The sequence below is a fragment of the Ciconia boyciana genome, chromosome 6 (genome assembly GCF_034638445.1).
Source record: "Ciconia boyciana chromosome 6, ASM3463844v1, whole genome shotgun sequence".
In the NCBI taxonomy this organism is placed as follows: Eukaryota; Metazoa; Chordata; class Aves; order Ciconiiformes; family Ciconiidae; genus Ciconia; species Ciconia boyciana.
Window position 1 is genome coordinate 3,194,036 of NC_132939.1, and position 17,826 is coordinate 3,211,861.

A 17,826-nucleotide genomic window follows, 5' to 3' on the forward strand; every position below is an offset into this window, starting at 1 on the left:
TCCTCAACCCACTTTGGATAACACTGGCATAGAATTCAAGGAAGACTGCCTTTTCTCTCATGCTTTGAAATAGTTGGAATATTAACTATATCCATGTGGGTCTCCGAGTTGGGTCCTCAAAGTTTACGTGTAGATAACACCTCTGAGTTTCAGGCTTTTAAAAAAAACCTCAGCCAAATATTTCTATATCAGTTTAATTATCTCCATATTTTGAAGGTTTTCTGGACATAAGTTGTGTATCTCAAGAGCTTAAGAGTTCTGCCTGCAAATCCCAGCCAGATCATTGTTTACTTTTGGGACCATTTTCCCAAAATTGGGGAAACAGTGCATTAATAATTTGATTTTAGGCTCCATTTTCGGGCTGCTGGTAGTTTGCCATCTAAATATATGCTAAGCACAAATTCACTAAGTACTAGATAATACTTATCACTGCAACTTAGAATTATGGAGTGATTAAAAAATGGAATAAGAGAAAAACCCTAATTATTGGAGGGATGGGTTCCAGTGTCATCTCTTTACTTTGAGAGATTAGATTATTTTATTACTTTATGTCTTTGAGATTAACTTTTCTTTTTGTTTCAAGATTTATGCGGGGAGGGTAAATGGCAAGTAGAACAGTTTCCATTCGTCTTCCTCTTTGTGCTGACTGCTGCAACATTCTTGTCCTTCCTCTTAGAACAGAAAAATACAGGGGAAAAAGGCAGAAAAGAAAGTATTTGTAAAAGCTAGTGCTGATAGTTGTAGGGCTTCAAGAAGTGAAGGATGACTAGCCAAAACTAAATAAAATAAAGTGAGCACAGGAGGCAGAAGAAATAATTTCAAGAGAAGGGTGTAGCTGTGGAAGTGCACTTACTGACCAGTGAACTATCTCCTGTCCCTGTATAAAATCCTATTTGTTATCGTTTATTATATGTTACACTTCTGAGGCTTGGGCTTTTGACTGGTCACTCTCCTCCTAGTACGGACAGAAGGACTGACAATTAAGTTGGCTTTGTTTGATCCTTTCTAGATCCACATACTTAAAAAAAGGAATTTACTTTCCATCTTTTTACTCTATGGCGTGTTACTTTTAGGTGTAGGGAATATAGGAGAAGTTCTAGTGTTTCCAAATGCAGTGAGTAGAGAAAACCCTGATACCAGCACTGGAATAAAGCAGCACTGGAATTAATTCTTTGCCATCTGTCTGTTGCTGACCCAGTCGATCAGACACCACAAGTGGAGCTGTTACAAAATTATGCAGAATCCCCTTGAGTTAATAGGATTTTGCATACTAAAAATGTTTACTCATGTAATCAGTAGCAAGGAACATCGAAGCATCTCATATGTACATAATGAGAAGGGTTGTAGCTGCAGCATCTATTCCTTTGAGTAACCTCCATTATGTTATTTTCTGAGAAATCTAAAAGGATTATTTTTTTTAATTGCTGCTTAGAAAACTGATGGTATGAAAACTGTGCTGTTCTGTAAAACAGAAGTATCCAGACGTGGAGAAATTTGTGTGTTGCTTTCAAGGCCTGTCAAAGCTTTATTTATTTTGATGAAAATGAGCAGCAGAGTTTGTATCTAGCATTAGTGTCCAATGAATGTAGTGTAATTTTACCACCAAAAAAGAAAGATGTCCATGTGTTCACTTCTTAGCAAATCACAGTGCTTATTAAAACAAGCATGGGTTTACCAGATCGTATGGAAGGAGAGCTAGTCTGGGCTGAACGCTGCCACTTAATTCAGGTATCCCACACTGTGTACACATCGCTGCCTGGGATCTGGCTGTCCTTTTTGCCTTTTCAGTGTCTATCAGAGTTAGTGTTGGAATGGCATTGCCAGGTGTCGAGGCCATGAAAAAGCTTGCCTGTATTTCCCAGTTAAGCACCTAAGCTTTTATTAACTACCTTTGAAGGAATGTGTTTCATCCTGACTGATTACTGGGGTCCATTAAGTTAGTAATCAGTGCTTAGTACAGTTGATGTCACCCATAGCTGAAAGTCTGTCTGTGACTGTCAACCTTAATAGATTGCGCTGCTGATAGGACGTACTCTGCAATAACAGAACATGGGTCAGCAGAAATTCCTCTATATGTTTTTCGTGGGGTCCCCCCCTGCTAATAAGTATTAACACTTGTCTGGATGTGGGGTGAATCTCCTCCCTCTGTCTTCCCTGTGTACGTTCCAAGTAGACTAGGGCAATTCCTGCATCACCGTCCTCGGTCTAAGTGTGAGAGTTTTTTGTGTACTGTGCATTTTGGTTAAAGGTTGACTAGCAGTTAGAGTTAAGATGAAACCTGTGCCACATCATTCTACTATATTGCCAGTTCTGTTTATTAATCACTTACTTATCCATCCTGTTTGGCTGGGTAATCTAAGTACCTTATACACTAATTATTCTGTGCTAACAGATGGAAAAAACCATCGGCATTACAGAGCTGGAAGGGCTAACAATAATACACTATTATATACATTGTGCTTGGCCATGTTTCTTTCAAAGTAACTAAAAGCGGGGCATTCATTCGTAGCACTGAACTTGGACGTGCCCTCAACCATGCCTGCTGTAAGTACTGCTGATGCCTCCAGAACGATTCATACCTTATGACAGAGCTTGCTGAAACGTGATGTTTGCCACCAACATACAGTACATCGATACACAGCTCTCATATACTGGCTTATGAAATGCTGAACTGTAACTTCTGTTCCAGCTATAGGTTAGCTTTAAAGTTTCCAGTGGTTTTAGGGTTTTTTTGACATTACAGTTTCTATTTTATTAGTAACACCTCCCAAAATATCCTTTCAGAAAAGCCGTGATATCCTATCAACGTCCATAGCTACTTAGTTTTCCACACATTTTATGTACTCCTAAATTAATGTAAAATAATTTCTTACCTATCTGGCAAATATTAATCCGGTACCTCAGAAATGTCAGTTTTGCAGTGTTTACAAGCTGTTGAAATCCTGAGTTAAATCCTAAGTTAAAATGAACATACACCTTGTTTATCATGGTTTTCCTTTTTCTTTTAGTGAGCAGAAGCTCTATATGAATAATTCATATGTTTTCATATGGGCTATAAAGCACTTTCAAGCTTAGAGCTAATAATTAGTCAGTGTTTTTGAAGCATATGTGTTCAAATATATGGGAAAACTATTCTGAGGTACTGTTTAGTGACACCTTTTAATGACATAGTTGTACCTGAGAATGATTTCTCTCTCAGATGTACCTTATTATTGACTATTGCTATGCCAAATCCGCATGGGTTATTAATGCGCTTATGTTACACAGATGGCAGGAGGAGCAGCAGCAATCTTCCAGGTCCACTGCAGGTAGAATTGTTCCTTTCAGTATGTTGGCTGTACATCTATTTTCAGTTGCTCATATTTTTGCCAGATTTGAATCATTTGAAATGAAATTTTCCATGCCTGGTATCTCAGGCGGCATTGTTCGGAAAAACAAAGTGATTCAGCTATTTCGGAGTATGGGTGAGGGAAAACATGTGTTGTTTTGCTCATACTGAAAAACTCTGTTGACCCACCTCTCCTTGTCCAATCTCCCCTGTTGTGTTATGTTGTTTTGTTTTGTTTTGTTTTCTTTAATTGCCCTGCATGCTGTCAGTGATCTCCATGTTAATAACGCGGCAGTGTAAACCGGTTTGCAGTCTGACTCAAATACAGGGGCTTCAAAACCAGACTGCATATCTGAAAGCTAAGCTGGCTGGGGGGAATGTAGACAGGCACAACTGGGGATGGGTAAGTAAACATTGAGCTTGGAGATGGGTGAGAAAGCACAAGACCCGCTGAGACTTGGGCTGGGAGCCCGGGCCCGAAAGAGTAAAGGTTTGCCTGGAGAAAAGGAGGCTGAGGGGAGACCTTGTCGCTCTCTACAGCTACCTGAAAGGAGGTTGTAGAGAGTTGGGGGTTGGTCTCTTCTCCCAGGTAACAAGTGATAGGACGAGAGGAAATGGCCTCAAGTTGTGCCAGGGGAGGTTTAGACTGGATATTAGGAAATTTTACTTCACTGAAAGGGTTGTCCAGCATTGGAACAGGCTGCCCAGGGAAGTGGTTGAGTCGCCATCCCTGGAGGTATTTAAAAGCCGTTTGGATGAGGTACTTAGGGACATGGTGTAGTGGTGGGCTTGGTAGTGTTAGGTTCACGGTTGGACCTGATGATCTTAAGAGTCTTTTCCAACCTATACCATTCTGTGATTCTGTGAGTAGAGTGAATGGAGCAAGACCAAGATTGATAAGGGTCTTGGGGAGATTTGTAATCATTAAGGGCAGAAGAGAAAGAAATTCAGGCTAGAGGGAAATTGGGACTGACTGTATAAAAAGGGAGTCGTGCTTGGGTAGTGATGCTGGGGAGGAAGGCTCGGGTTGGAATGACTGAGCTGGGAGGATGGGGCTGTCACAAGGTGGAAGTGCACGCAATGCTCCCAGCTCTGCTAGTGGTCTGTAAAAAATTAATCTTGTTTATTATCCAACATATCACTATAATGGCTTCCCAGAACCCAATTTTGATTTAGTTTATTATAATTTTGAATTTCATCTTTTAGATGAAATTTACAGGCAAAGGACAAGAAGTTTTTCTCAGGTATTTTTTGTCTCTGACTTATTTTTGAAAGGGTGAAACTCTGAGAAAGCGCATTTTAAAACTGAAAATCTCTGTCCAGTGCCTCAAAAAGGCATCTTTACAAATATAAAGTAATGTTTTCTCTCTTGATATTAAAATATGTAACTGTTTTGTTAATGGAGCATATGCTTTAGTCCTAATTCATATGCTCCATGTCCTTTAGTCCTCCTAATTTCTTTCCTAAAGCACCTCTGTGAAGAATGCATCATTGAATATTGTGTATCATTGGCAAAAATTAGAGCTCTTTTCTCATGATGCATTCTGCCTTTTGTCAGACTTTCAGCTTTTCCCAGCTTTTGTCCTGATTTGAGTCAAATAATGGAATTTATTCATACTTGCTTTGGTTGTTTTATTTTTTTTATGTTAGGTCACTGGTTGTTTTAATCAGTTACGTTGTGTTTTGCAGTACAGAAATAATAGGTAAAGGACAATCTGTCATGGAAGACTGTACAGTCTAATTTGCACTTACTCATTATTTGTGATATTTAGATATTGATAGGAAAAGATTTAAGGTTTTAATCGTGTAAAAAACCCCTAAAAGTACTAGAATAAGTACAATTAAAAATTCTACAGAATGGCTTTTTAGGACTGAGACATAGAGGTATTAGTAAGAGTTGCGTTTAGCATTTTTAAATCTACACAGGTGACCATACCAGAACAAACGATGGATTTTGCCTTTAAAAATAAAAAAGCGTGTTAGTATGTATATATGTAGGCATACTCAACATAATTTCTTAAGACATAATTAAAATGGAAAAAAAAAAAAAGGGAGGAGGAGAGGTCTCATGGTGATCTATCCAGATGCAAACAATGATTAGTTATGGTATGTTTTCTCATCAGTTATCCTGAAGTGCTATTTATACAGAGGAACACACGTTCTCACTTGAGAAAAAGGCTTTTTGGGAATTTTACACATCCCCTTGGGCATATTTATGCCTCTGTGGTGCTGATATGTAACCTGTTAGGGTATTAGGGGAAATGTTGCCAAATGAAAATATTTCTGAGAATAATAGAGATACGAGATATTGTTCCAAGTAACGCTTCCAACAGGGAAGTGCTTGATGGCAAGTTAGAGGTGTCCTCAAGCATCAGCAGATTTCCTGCTATTGTCAATTTTTAAGTATTGACAAACTGTTAGGCAGATGCTTCTCCTTACTGGCACGTGAAGTACAGTTACCAAAGGTCAATATTTGGTTCATTATACAGCTGGTGACAAGAAGATAACAAAGCAGAATATAATACTCTTGCTGAAAACATGAGGCAGCAAAGATGCTTCTGCCTCAACTACTTCTGAAGATATTGCAGCTACTTTTGCAAATTCGGACCTCAGCCTAAAGGGCTTTCACTAATACTCTCACTTGGCTTGATAAGGGCTGGATATAGTGGGAGATACAGGAGCAGAAAAATACATATAGATATAGAATGGGGTTAAAATTCATTCATCTTGACCCAGTGATGGTTTGCATAGTGCTGGCTGATCACTCCTAACCTTTGTCTTAACCCCTGGCATTTTTAGAAAAGCAGACAAAAGGAAGTAATATAGTAAAACAAAAAGAAATTAGATGATATGATTATCTTTTATTGAGAAGGGCAAAACATTGCCACACTTGGAGATGCTAAAAATACTTACTGCAGAATGTGTCTCTTTTAAAAAAAAAAAAAAAAAAAGCTGTTGCTTCACAGTTGTTATGTGACTGTAAACTTATGGAGGAGTGTCCATGAGGCCATCTTTTGTATTGTGCTCCATGTAAATGATCTGCGACCCTTTTTTTTTTCTTTTTTCCCCCCTTTGCGCTTTCTCTCCCCACTCAGACAAGGGTGTCCAGCTGAAATGCCTCAGGTGTTCTCACATGCAGCAGGATTTCCCTGGGAAAAACAGAATGTCTCTGAGGTAGCTAGGAGCCAGTCTGTTTGTTTTTGCACCAAATGGGTAAACTTCCAAAAGCTCAGAAGCAACTTAAACTAGGTTATAAAAGGGAACAAAGTAAGCAAACTAAATTGTAAGGGTCAGTACCAGTTCTTGCCTCAACGTAAGAAAGGCTCGTGTGCGATTCAGACGTGATTAGTTGTCATGGGTGAAGTTGCAAGAGGCAACGGAGATTTGTATAATCTTAATTTAATTATAGGATTTTGATAGCAAGATTGAATATTGCTCCTGTGATTTTATTTGTACTATGTCCTAGAAGAGAAGGCAGCAAGGGTAAGTTCTTAACTAGCCTGAACATAACTGAGCAGTCACACATAGCATGTCTCATCCTTGTAAAAAGGTCAGCTGTGACAACTGTGCGTATTTTTTTTCTGTAGCTATAAAGAGCACGGTAAGTCTTGTCATTGGAAATACTTTATGTCATTGTTGTGTCTATCAGAAGAAGTTTTTGTATTTTTATTGGTTTAGAGCAAATTTGGGGTTATTCACCCATTTATTCAATGTTGTGTCTCTAAGACATCAAAAAGCCCCATTAGTCCTAAGGTGGGAGCTATATGAACAAGTTTAATATAAAATGTCCATTTATTTGTATTGCATTGTTGCCAGGGTTTTGCGTGTATTGAAATGGAAATGATAGGCACAGTATAAACATCTGGAGAGTGACAGATATCCAGTATTTTTTTTCTCACTGTTCTTGCAGAAAAGTATATTATATCAGACTCTGCTCCAGATTTAATTGTGGGAGAGATGAGAGATGTTCTTTTATGAATGCTTGATTCCTGTACCTGTATGTGTGGTATAAGGAACCTTATGGGAAATTTGTTTCACAAACCATAGATAAGCATGCTTGCGGTAATCAGCGACATTTAAATTTTTCTTATTGTTAAACCGTGTTATTTTGAGATATTAATACCATTGAGTTTCTCTCTAAAATGTAATACCTTATTACATTTTGTATGCCACTATTATGTGTATGTAATAGCTTTAGTGACACTGATTGAATTAGTCAATACTAATGAACCAGAAATATCAGAGAAACTGAAATCTGCCGTTTGTGCTGAGGCTGCTTCTGCCGTGATGACCAAGATGCCCAACGGTGTCCTGCTGTTCTCCTGTGTTCCTCTGTCTGCTTGTATCCAAACGGATTGTCACAGCTTCAGACTAGATATAAGGGAGAATTTTTTTTTACGATGAGGGTGGTGAGACACTGGCACAGGTTGCCCAGAGAGGTAGTGGAGGCCCCATCCCTGGAAACATTCAAGGTTGGGTTGGACGGGGCTCTGAGCAACCTGAGCTAGTGGAAGATGTCCCTGCTCATTGCAGGGAGGTTGGACTAGATAACCTCTAAAGGTCCCTTCCAACCCAAACTATTCTATGAGTCTGTGAACTTACACTTGCATTTCAGGGCAAGAATGATATTTTTATTTTGTGTCTATGCAGCGCTGAGCACAACCTGTGAGTGGGACGCGTGGGCACTTCAGGCCTGCGAGTACAGATTAATGATCATAGTTATGATGGTCAGGTGATGTGGTGGCATGATCTTTTGCTTTTGCATGACTGTACAGGCTATCCAGAGTTAATTTCTGGCAATATCCGAGTAAGTTCTTGTTGCTTATAAAAATGGAGGATCTATGCCTTTAGGACAAACTTAGCATCTTCTTGCATTGCCATTTGGAGAGAACATTCGTGACAAGCAGTTGGCATATGCTGCCGTCCCATGTCCGTCTTCATCAGAGTATGTTATTGGCATTGACTTTTACTAGACTGCTGTTTCCAAAGGTTTTATTATAGTTAACCCACAGAGTTTGGAACGAATCCACCAAATGTATGAGGTAAAATAATCATAGTATTTTATTAACCTTACGTATTTTATCCTAAGGGCTTTCTAAAAGCATTTTCAGCCATTTGGCTTAGCAGTTTAAGCAACACTGTATTATTAAGTGTTTGCAGAATTGAATCCCATAAACAGTTTTTCCTGTGAAATAGTAGGCAGTATCTACTGCCTGCTGTGAGTAGGAAGACATTTTTCTGAAAGTGTTTGGGGAAGAAGCTGCTAATATATCACATTTTGGCTTTTCCACGAGGTAGGACTGCCTTCAGAGGTGAAAGTTTTTCCCTACAGCAGCACAGACCTATACACACTTGAGCTGAATTTTCTATATAACCTGACATTTACTGTAATTTCAAGGAAAGCAAAATCTAGCTAATAGCAGACTTTCGGAATCTTTTTCTAAAAGAGTTCAGCTGAAGAAGATTGCATTTCATGGCTTTTTGATTTAGCATATTATTGGGGGGGAGGAAGAAAATTAAGTCAATTTTATTACTGCCTGTGTCTTATCTGATTCATCTGATGCCGCAACCTGGCTTTATCTGCTTTTAGTAAATACTCCTTTGAAATTGCTGCTTGCCCATGTAGCAGTAATAAGGATTATGTAAGAACTGGCTTTTGATGGCTCTTTCCAGCTTGAGCTAGATTTTCCCGTGCAATGAGTCTGTAATTGTAAATGTGTGTGTATCATGCTGTTTGCTTTTTCTTTTCCATATTAATTATTAAAACACAAGTGTAGAAAAATGCATCTTACTTGAGAATGACTTGCTAGGTGGCATTTTAGCAGAGAAGCAGAAAGAAGATATAATTTTTTTTCTCTACTTTTAAAATAGATATAAACATTAAATTTCCTAATACGTGCAGTGACTGTGGAGGAGGCTTAATACAATCTGTACAAAGTAGGGTAACCTAAAAATCTTAGTTATTTCTCCTCTAAAGAAACAGGAGGGAACAAAAGAATGCTGTGAAGCAGCGAAGTTGTGCCTGGGATGAATTTGCCTGCACGTTCCTTTTTTGCTTTCTGATATGTTTTGTGGTAACTTTAATCGACTTGCTGTGTGTATTCAGTTCAACACGTTCTGGCAAGCTGGTTCTTGCATAACAACGGATCCTTTTGTCATAGGAGTTAAGTTTGCATTTCAAAGCCGAGAGAGTGAGATGATTTAGAAGTGATTTGCTCGCATGTTGTGAGGAAAGGACTTACATTTTTTATCTTGGTGTCCATGCAGGCTTAGTTTAATCTGAAGATATTCAGTCATGGCTTATGCATGAATAAGAGTAGTTAAATTTTGAGAACGCAGTTGTGTATGTTCATGAAAGGACGCTGTAAAATAAAATACAGGTTCTACTTTTTAAATCATAGTAAGGTTACTGGAAAATGAACAAGGCTGCCTAAAGGCATTTTAGGTGTCGTTCCAGTATAGAGTCCTGCTAAGACAGCACTGCAGGACATAGAGACTAAAAAGAGGTCATTCGGTGTGATAGCCTTCTCTTAATTTTGACTTGGATTCACTAGGCTAGTCAGCTCTGGCACCATTTCATGGCTACTGAGTGTATTTCAGAAGACCCATAGGGGCTGTAAAATCTCTTGCAAGCAAAACCAGCATTTTAGCAATGAAAATGTGCCAGCACTGTTAGGCTTGCAGTTTATTTTTTTGATAATACCCAACTAAATACATATGATGTATTTGGATGCACATTGTTGTACGTTTGCTTATTTTTAAAACATTAATTGCTCAAAAATATTTAGGGTAAAATCCTAGTTCCTTTGAAGTGGATCAAATTCTGTTTGATTTCACTGGGGTGGAAGTGAGTTCCTCACACTTAAGATTGTTTCAAAGGCATGCTACCGAATCTTTCTATGTAATCTATTCTACTGAATATGATTATTTTTAATTAACATTTCTTGATTTTAGTACTGTGCTATTCTTTTAAGTCATACAAAATTGCACACTGTATTGCAACAAATAAACTGTGTTACTCAGTCTTTAGCTACTACTAGATAATTTGCTGTAGCTGAAAACAAGCTGCTTTCTCTTCTGAGTGAAAACTTCATAAGAGTTTTGGGAGGCAAGAACAGTGCTTGGGAGGCTACGGTTGTAACTTTTTTTTTCCATTTCCTGAACAGAGTGCAGGACACTGTTGCATTCCCTACAGTAGCCGCTGCTGCAGAAGTCTTTTTGTCATTGCCCAGCTGAGACATTGACTTTGTCCCACCCATTGCAGGGCACTTTCCATGAGGCTTAGGCTCCAAGGGTGTGAAAAATGCTTAGATCTTAGCGCTACATGTAGCAATACTTGGAGTTTAAAAACCTAGTCTTTGGTTACTATTAAAAAATAGCCAGGGTAGCAGCGTGAGGTGGTCCTCGCCAGGGAAGCCGTCGAGATTGCTTGGAGGGCTTACGTAAGGGACTGCACCCAGCACAGCCGAGCTGCCTACCGCTGCGCTCTGGAAAGCATGAATACATTGACCTTGATACTAAGGCAAAGTGATCGTGGCAAGCCTTTGTTTAAACGGTGCTAAAATGATCAAGGGAATGATGAAGAGTCTCAAAGAAATATTGGCCCTTTCCCATAATTTATATTTTCAGATGCTAAAACTAGTTGTTGAGCAAATGTAAGGTGTCTATTTTAAGATACTGCATGTCAATATCTGACTACAGATGGCTCCATGAATCATAGTTGGAAGAAGGAAAATGTTAGACACTAAGATATTGTTGCTAAGAGATTTTTGTACACAGTATGCTAACATGTGCTGGCAAATTTGGGAACAGTAGCAGCAGCATGCTTTTGGAGAAAAAAATTTCAGTGGTGAAGAAACTGTCTTCAAAGGACTATTTAAAGGATAGTAACATTATTGTTCTTTGTTGTATCAAGAACTGATGAAGATGAAATTGTCTTTCAAGCAGATAACATACAGAAAACATCCAAAAGGTAAAGCTAATCCTGCTAACCAATGAAACAGAAAGTGGAGACTAGAAAGAAAAAGAAAAAAATATATACTTTGGGATTTAAATTAAGCAAGTTTCAAGAAGGTTAAAGGTGATGGTTGCGGATATTTTGCCATCTACTGGACATCAGATATATTAATATACAAAGTTAGTTCTTTTCAAAATGCCTAATATTAAGCTTGTATTACATTATGTAATTAAAATTGTTAAGAATTATTTTCTGTCCAGGAAAGAAGCATGTATGAAAATGCTGAGTATGATTTTTTTTTTTACTTATATTCTTTCATAACATTACTATAGAGTAATTTAGGAAAATTGCCAGCATTTTATTGTCCTGGTAGAGAATGTGGGTTATTTCTGCACTTAATATAAATCTTTACTGAGTATTATTTAAAGAAAAAATATTAAATTTTACTCCTTTTCTTTATGTCTATCTTATTAATCTTATTTCAGTGAGTTTTACCGAAACTTGAAAATGTTATACCTGAAATAAAGCTTCAAATTGATAAAATTAATTTTACCAATTTTATTTTATCAAATAAAACCTTTCAGTTCTGATATATTTTCAACACAAACATTATTATCTTACATGTACAAAATATTACACAACTATAAACTTCTCAAAATAGTAATTTGCTTCTGACATATTTCTAATTAGATGTAATACATCTCAACTTCAAAACTGATTCCTTTTTAATAAAGTTTTGGAGTGTAAATGTAAATGTGTGGCTCCATAATGTAAACATATGTATCTTCTGGAGGTCGTGTTTCATGTCATCCATATTATATGTATTCAGGAGCGCTGTTAGAAAAAGAGAGTGTATTAGTGATATTAATAGTATATTAATCAAGCATTTGGTTTTATTTTATAATGAGGTGAACTAAGGAGCTTCCGCTAGTTTTATTTTACAGTGTTGTAGCCTCAAAGTCAAAAATCAACTGTAATCAATCCAACTACAAAATGTGGGATGATACTTTGCCCTTTGATTTTGGCAGGTAAAATACAGGATTCGTGATTATTCAGCATTTCTATTTTAGATTATATAGTTATTGTAACTGTATAGAATTTTCCAATTGGTTCAGAAAAAAACCCATTTTGTTGTATTTATTGAATTCTTAATGTCTTCTCTAATTGAAAATACCTAAAGTCTATGTTGTGATTTGAGCTCCGAATAGTACTTGTCAAATTGTCACATTTTGCTAAGGTATCACAAAAGAATGTATTTCCAAAGGAAATAGAGTTCTAGATATATTCTTGTATTTATTGAATAAACAAACATACCTTCATGTACAAGCTCTGAAATTGTGTAAAAAAACCAATAGTGTTTGATCAGTACATTTTTCTCCTACACCTATGGAAAAGAAATTTGGAGCGCAGATTGCTTCTTGCTTTTCCAAACCGAACTCCATCTGTACCACTACCACTGAAGAGAGTTTTAAAAGCTACATGCTGCTCATATATGAGAGCAACGAATGCATATCGAATTTTTTTTTTTTCTTCTCTTTTTCTCGGAGTCTGCAGAGCATGCTGCAGGGTTTTGTGTCACTATTTATCAGGGATGGAACCTCATGGTGCTGTGTGCTGCACGGGTATGTACAGGCATACATGAGAGCAGGGTCTTCGCACTTAACAACCTAAATTTAACTTTCTGATGTCCTTGTGGATGACTACTGCATACTTGATGGTACGCAGTGACAAACTTCAGAGTGGCTTTAGACTCCAAAAAGCCTTCACCTCTTTGTTTTATTAGGGAGAGCTTTTCTTTTGAGAGGACGCGATAGAAATACGTTGAAGTTGAACTATGTTGCCTTTTCATTGCCCCACAGTGAGCACTGTTAGATTTTCATATCAAATTAAAAAGGTTTCTGTCTCCAAAGGTTATGACTGTAATGGAATGGTTTAGAGATTGCCTTGCTGTTGGATTATCACCTCTTTCTTGGTATTGCAGCTATTGGGTGAATTGTTGATATGATATTTGTCTGGAAACGTATGCTTATTAAAAATGATAACGTCTTATAATTTTAATATTATGACACATGGAAGAGCTTTTCAGGCAGTCTTTTCATTAAGGAAGTCATCCCAACCGTTCCTCCTAAAACCAATTGCATTAATTTCTCACGAGTCTCTGCTGATTGTGCATCCTATTGCATAACGGCTGTGACTGCTGGAATGGTGTTACTTCATTTTTACAATAATATAGTCCTTAGCGGTACAAGAAATAATTTATGATTTTGTAAGTCTGTGATTTAAGTGGAATGCAATTTCTGGAGAGTCTTACGGTTACAGTCTCATTTGCAGGGTTGTGTCACCTCTTCCTTCTAGTTCCACTTGAAGATGGGAACACGTAGGTTAGATGTACCTCAGAGTATCCTGTCTGTCCATCTGCGTTTTTGCTGCTTGGCTGGGACCGAGCAAAGTCAAGACTGAAGTCGCATTTTGTCCTGGGATAGAGCTATCTCCTTTAATGTATAGTGCCATACATGAACTCATTGCTCTTTCAAGCTTTCTTGAAAGACCATCATTTAGCGAGCGCTGCTGGGTAGCAGAGACAATGGAAGGGTGAAACATCAGCCCTGAAGGAAAGAATAATGAAATGTACTTTCATTGGGAAAGTGAAATTGTCTGGAAGAGAAGAGGGAGAAAAAGGGCGGTGGGGAGCGCTGACTGTTTTGTCATGAAATGCAGCTACAACTGGGCAGCCCAAGCAGCTTCCTCCTCTCTCCACTTAGGCAGAGCATTTCAAAGCTTTATGTCTCGCCTGGTTTAAAATTTAAGCATGTGCAGAAGGAAGTGCAGCGGCCCTGATTGAGAGCAAAACGTAAATGAACTGAGAGATGCTCTCCTCGCTCCCATGTAGAAAGTTTGTCAAAGTTCATTGGCTGGACTTAAGAGGGGACAACTTCAATTTCTGTCTTTTTTTATTGTTTCTTATTGTGTGGAGCAGTTTGTTCCAAACAGCGGTAATGTAATAATAGTTTTGGTGCTTGCCTTTCAGGGACTAACCTGTAAAGCTCTAAAATTGTATTTGCTAACAGGCTACAAAGATCTTGCTGTAATTTAATATAAACTCTACCTGTGATACATTTCAAGAGCAGAAAAAATCAATTGTGAAAGGTTAGTGACAGGTAAAGTGTATATATAATTTCCAATTTCCCGAAAGGAACAAAACACTGCATTAATCACAATCAAAAAAATCTAAATACTTGAATGTAAGTAATTGATATATTGACAACTGCGTTTATGAGGCTGAAGAGAGAGATGTTGGTGAGTCAGTGCTGCTACTTATATCTGATCCAGAGTCTGAAAACATTACGAAACTCCGTCACGCTGAAACCTGTAACTGGACATCTGTCAGGTTTCACTGTTTACGCAAAGTAGTCTTATTTGCCATAATTTAAACTAAATTTCTTTGGGGAACAAGATTCCGGAAAGCAGAACTAACCAGATGTGTCAAATGTTTAATTTCTGAATTGACTTCTGAAAGCCAACTTAAAAACTGCCTGTATCCAGAGGGAACATTTCCGACTGTAAATATCAGAAAACCAGAGGACGGGAATAATGCTGTGCTAGGAGAAAGAAATACCCTCCTAAAGGTGCCTCACCAGTCACAGTCTTTCATTCCTTGCCCAGTGCCCCATGCTGGGCTAGGAATCATGGGGTGCCCCATCTCCTGCCTGCTCCCCCCCCACTCTCTGCATCACAGCTACTTCATTCATTCAAGTTTCTACTTCACTGAGCTGTCACTTAGTTACCATCCATAGCAACTAGCCAAGTGTCAATTAAACTCCTTCCCTTCTTCCCTAAATCAGTGGCAGAGCATCTGGCATCGCCTGGTGTGGCAAATAGTAAGCCACTGTAACCAGTTGCATCCTTTGAAAGAAACATCTCTCTGTGAGACAGTAAGCGAGACGATGGGGTGACTGTAACAAGCTTTGCTTCTTCCGAAGCAGCGCAAATACCCATATAAACACACAGCTGCTGGTCACGCTCTGCATTACGGACCCCGACAGTGACAGCCAGCTCTTGTCTCCGCTCAGCTGCCTTGCCCAGAGAGTCGTTAACCCCATCCATGGCTTGGTGCTTCACAGCCCTCTGAGCGCGTCTCGGCTGTGACCTGTTTCAGTGACTCCATTAACTTTTTGTTACGATGACATTATGAAAACAGTGTCGTGGAAGTAGGCGGTGATACCGCCAGTCTAGCTGCATGGGTTTATCTTAATTTTGATTTTGTATGAGTTACCTGCTACTAAGATACGTCTTCCTGCTTAGCTTTACTTTCTGCTCACTTCCCTCTTGTAAGCATATGTACTTATTCAGGTCAGTCATGTATGTTATCAAATGGGATTTGAATATAATTAGGTACCCATGTTAACACCCTTAGTGGGGTCAGTTAAACTCGGAGGGGAGGGAGCTGATAAATGATTCACTTTGCTTACTATCATTCATATAAAATTGCCTCCAATGATGATTAAAACAACCCAAGAGAGTTTCTGTTCTCTGTATTGTACAGTAGAATATATGGCAGAGATCCCAACCAAATGTCAGTGCAGCAGATAAAGATCCTGGTTTGGGTCTGCAAGCACTGTACTTGAACTACTTAGTCATGCTTTTCAGCTGGACGTGGATTGACACCGTGCTGTGAAGCTGCAGGTGCGGACTTTCTGATTCTGGAGCTGATGTGAAGTAAATATGCCCTTCAAAAATAGGGCAAAACCCCGCAGGTTTTAGTGGAAATTGTAGATGAGTGATTTTATTTTTTATTTTTTTTTAGATGATGCGTAAACAGGTTTTATCAGGTTTACAGAATAATGTGACTGAGGACCTGCAGATTTTTGATGTAAGACAAGTGTCTTGTCTGTGGCAAAAGGACGGAATGAAAGGACGTTTGCTGCAGGAATGAAAGAACCTGACTTATAGTAAGACTGCTGTATATGCAGTTTTTAAAAAGCTGCAATTTTTGAAGCTTCAGCATAACAGAGTCTGTAAATAGCCTCTAGTTGTAAAGTGCTACCTCCGGCCTTTCATGGTTATATTTCATGTCTGTAAACATGCATGTGATGCATTTTGATGACTGGAATCCAGTTCCTACTGGAGTTGGAAAAAAACTTCCGCTGTAGCTTTGCTGGCTGTGCTACTTTTTCACTGTCAAGAAAAGATGTCTTGTGATCCGAAAAAAACCCCAAACGAAACCTGCATTTCTGCCACAACCTCTCCATTAGAAATCTAGCACTTGACTACAGAACATCCTGAAAAGCAAAATACGGCTATTTAAAAACATGTAATTTATGAAGTGTATTTTCTGTGAAGATACTACATTAGTATTTTTTTCTCTAAAGTACAAAGAAATTTAGTGCAATTATAGAACTTCAGTAAGGTTCTGATTTAGTTTTCCTCTTAATCGAGGGGAAACTTTACACCACCTTAATTTGGTTCAAGCCCTGGATCTTGTGAAGAGCATTCACTTGCCCTAATGCATTCACGCTTACAGTTTTATTGGGGCACACTATAACTTTGGTTCAAGATAAATTTTGATGGAAAAGAGGCTGTGGTTGCTGTGCTTTGTAGTTTGCAACTGTAAAAGTTGAATGAGAATAATTTTGTATCTTTCAGATTTTTCTCTGACTTCACTTTCTCCCACACTCTTTACCCATCAAATTCAAGTGAAGTACATTGACGTTATGCCAAGAAATATTTGTACTTTTTTACTTTTTCTTGCTTTCTTTAGATCTTAACATATTTTTCCTTCATTTTTGCTGTTAGAGTTTCACATACTGTTTTTAGCGAACTGAAGTAAATTAAATTGAGAGAAATGATACCTTGAGCTTGCTGAATCTAGTGCTTAATTCAGAAGCAAGTACAGGAACAATTCTCAAGCTGTCTCTCAGCTCTCTGGCAATATCTTTTTTTCAAGTAATAAAATGTGTTTATCACTTGAACAGCATGTTTATACTTGAGTTTTAAAATCTACTCTCTATCAAAAATTCTTTCATTTGAGTAACATGGCTGCTGTCTAGCAAAAGCTGCCTGTCACTGGTGAATTCCCTGTTTGAATTTTACATGCTAATTAGGGGTAATGTTGAAGAGAGGTATTATTGCTTGCTTATAATATAGAGAAAACCCCTGATCTAAACACAAATGTTGCTTTTATGAACCTGAACCAAGCCAGGCTGCAGGATGTGAAGTTAAAGAGGTAGTATTTGTACAGCTCCACTGGTACTTTCCTAGTGCTGTTTGCCAGGGAGAATCATGAGTTACGCTTTAGAAGCTGTACAAGAGGAGGCTGGGGGCCAGATTCTGATATGTTATCCATGCTGAGAAGCAGTTTATTTCAGAAGTAGTTCCTGGAATAAAGGTCCTCTTACTAATGGTTAAAATAGTAATTTTCAGATGGATAGTTGCCTCTGTTGGCAATGAGGTGCCACCGCACCAATCTACCTCTGTCTCTGACCTCCCTGATCTTTGCAGATATCATGGCATGCAGAAGTCTTATGACATATCTGAGAAGAAA

At 38.3% G+C, this 17,826-nt stretch overlaps 1 protein-coding gene across 1 annotated transcript in view; it reads left to right on the top strand.

The window, feature by feature from the left end:
* Window positions 1-17,826, top strand: part of SHANK2 (SH3 and multiple ankyrin repeat domains 2) — a 319,794-nt gene that overhangs the window by 22,861 nt on the left and 279,107 nt on the right. The gene's annotated exons all lie outside the window — the stretch shown is intronic.